Genomic DNA, 3,504 nt, shown 5'->3' with positions numbered 1-3,504 from the left:
TTTTTTTTTTTTTTTTTTTTTTTTTTTTTTTATTTTTAAATAAATTCTTTGAAAATGATTTACCAAAACGGGAAATTTTCGTTGTCAAAGTAACGAGGTATTGAATACAAATGCACACCACTTTATTAAAATAAAATCTTCCATAAATCCTTTCTGTTCCCTTTTAAACCATGCATTATTTTGTGCCGATTAAAAAATAAACCAAATCCAGTGTGTTCAGGACTGTGATTTAAGAAAATGTGAAAAATTCTAAATATAGATGAGTGGGCTATAAATACTTTGTCCAGGCAATGTAGCATTTCCTAGCTAATAAGGTGAAAATTTAGCCTGAGATAGACAGATTGATTTAATTAACCTCAATGCACTCTGTACATTACTTTGGTGTTTTCCGCAAAGGTATGCAAGAAAGTAAAGCAATCCTGGACAAATTCCCTTTTTTCCTTATCTCATTTACACATCAAATAGTCCGTCTCCTTTCCCATTGTGAGAACACCCTGCTCCCTAAAGTCAACTGGGAATCATTGGGCGAATTTCCGCTCTCTATTTTCTACTCCCAACTGCTTCCCGGAGATCCTAAAAGGATGTCAATTTAACTGAATTCAGACTGAGCTGAATGGAGCACTGTTACCTGTCCGCTGGGGTAGAACCTATGTGGTGGCTGCCCTTTCCCATGCTTCCACCACAAGACCTCGACCACTGCCAGACAGAGGGGACACCTGTTCCCTCAGAGACGTTGGCCAGCATCTGAAATCTTAGTGTAGCCCCCCAACTATTGAAAGTGGGCAGTGCGATAAGGCCGCCTCGCCGTGATGGGGTGGAGGAAATCTGAGGAGAGAGCAGGAAAGGGGATGCCTGCACCAGATGAATCTGGTGCAATTTGCCAAAACACTGTGCCTCCCTATGCAAGTCCACTACCCACACTTGCAATAGAATCGCCATTGTGTGCAATGAGTATCCACTTATCTATTCTTTATCGTAATGCAGAGATTTAATAGCCTGCCTGTGCTGCTGTAAAGGACAAAGTTTGGTTCAAATGGAAAGAGGTGAAGTTCCTGTAGCTCCCAAGTCAGAATCTAGTATGTTTGTAGAAAAGAAAAGAAAACTTTAGCCTCTTTTTAATGTTCCTTGTGTCTCTAAATCAGAAATTATTTTATGTTCTTTGAACTATTTGGGTGTTTTTGGCTCCTCTCTGCTTGCACTCAACTCCTCCAGAAACAAAGGAGTGCAGGTCATTTCAGACCCTACAGTGCATACAGATGAAACACTGACTATGAGAACTTTTCAAACATATGGATAAATCAGTAAAAGAGTGAGATATTTCAAGGTTTTGCTTATACTAACATCGTAAAGTTGTTTTCTGGTCCTGGAGGAAAACTGGTACTATGGTGATATGTAAGGTATAGCAAGGTGTGGCAAGAGTTTGTTCAGGATCTTCCAGCAGTAGGATCTTTACACCAGTTTCACGTAACACAAAATCAGCCGTTTTGTGTTACGCTTGAACATAAAATCCTAACAAAATACATAGAACGCTTGCAGTTGCAACCCGGCACAATGTTGAAACTTGCGAGGGCGTGAACGCAAGTTGCATGTTGTCCGTTCTGAGAATAAAGCTTAAGGTCACAGTCTTACTTGACAAACTACAGTATTCTTTTCAACTCTCATCAAACTTGTTGAGGCAGTGGAGGCAAGGATGAGCTGTCCTCACCTCTCCCACTGACCTGAGCAAGCTTGAGATGCTTTCCATCCGAGCCATCCTTACTGCCGGACGAGCAGAGGAGTGATTTACAGGCCATTGTTTCAAGAGACAAATGCAACGTGACATGCTGAGAATCTTCAATTCTGGGAAGGACAAATGAGGGAGAATAAAGTCCTCACACACACACAGAGAGAGAGACTGTGAGACAGGAGAAGAGAGAGCTGCGGTGAATTCGGCAGAGGCCATTAGCCTCTACCCCTCTTGCAGGAGAGCCCAAGCAATGATGGTTGCTCTCCTGGAGAAATAGATGGAGTGGAGCACAGGAGGGGGCTCTAATAGGATAACTCCCCCATTAACCCTGGGGAACAGCCTTTCAGAGATGCTATCGCAGTGAGCACACGTCTCCCCGATGCTTGCCCGTGTCGCCATGCAAAACAAAAAGGGGCAGCACCTGTCTGAGGGCTAATCAGAGCAACATATTGCCTAAGTCAAATTTAATGAGGATAGAGTAAAATTAGCTCTGCTTTTAAACTTTGTTATTATAAACAAAGAGCCAAAGCTGCAGAGGTGGTAATTGGCTGCAGGCGTGCGCTTCATTTCTGGGCTGACGTCACTCTAATATTCGCGATATGTTTACAGTTCAAACATCTGCCTGGAGTGGCTGAGCACTTATGGAATTTCGCTCCTAACAGGCAAAACGTGCACTTGTTTTCTTAAAGTAAACACCATCTCCATGGCGAGCGTGTTGTGTGGAAAAGGTAACTGACAGTGCCACCGCGTGCCCCCAAGTCGAATCATGACGCAATCGGCCTCTAATTTGGTGTGTTTACTCTCCGTTCGCTCCTCTTGTGAGAAAGAGGCAAATCTGATTGCGCAGAGTGGAGGAGAAAATGAGGGGAAGACTGAAACTGTTCAATCCAATTTGCTGAACTGGTGCGGTACCTAAAACACAGGCTTTCGTGAGCAAAATAACACGATAATGGCTACATGTCTTTAAAGACCTTGCAAATCCAGACAGGTTGCTTTGCCTCTTCAGCAGCGTACCTGCTTTCATTGGATAATTCCAGCACTTAATGCATGAAGAATGAGAGCGTCCGGACGCTGAGTGGATAACCATATGCTGTCACAGTAGAACAGACGCGCCTCATATTGAGAGCTCTGTTGACCTGGGAATTGTGTGGGAGGCGCAGAGCAGGGGCGGAGAGGGGGCACAGGGGACTTGTGAGAGTTTTGCGAGGTACAAATCAAGGATTTAACTACTCCGGCAACCCTGTGCAGCTCACAAGGTGCAGGCCAGCGTTGGGTTGGTGCTTTTTGATTGGTGGCTCACAAAATACTGACGTTTACAGAGCCTTCGGAAAAGTATTCACATCCCTTGACGTTTTTCGTGTTGTTTGGTTGCAAACACAAAATTCAGTGTATATTTTACTGAAGTTTTAAAAGTGCATCATTGCAAAATGGAAGGACTTCACTTTTTCTTTTTTTTTTGGACAAAAGTAAGTCTTGCCTATGTCTATTTCTAAAATAAGTGAGGTTATTTAGATTGAATGGAAACTATCAGTTTTAAGGTCTTCCAACTAATTCTTAGTTGAATTTACAGTAACTCTAAACTTAAATTAGACCATTCTAACACATGAATCTGTTTCTATCTAAAAACAACTCTATAGTATATTTAGAGCTTTTCTCCTGCTGGAAGGTGAGCCTCCATCAGTCAATTCCACAGTTGCCTAAACCAAGTTTGTTGGATTACCATGGATTTAGCAGTGTCAATCTCCTTATCAACTCTGGCCAGCTTTCCAGTCTCTTTT

Source organism: Poecilia formosa, unplaced genomic scaffold, assembly GCF_000485575.1.
Source record: "Poecilia formosa unplaced genomic scaffold, Poecilia_formosa-5.1.2 Scaffold64, whole genome shotgun sequence".
NCBI classification, from domain to species: domain Eukaryota; kingdom Metazoa; phylum Chordata; class Actinopteri; order Cyprinodontiformes; family Poeciliidae; genus Poecilia; species Poecilia formosa.
The sequence above is the reverse complement of the archived record's forward strand: the minus strand, read 5'-3'. Positions refer to the sequence as shown.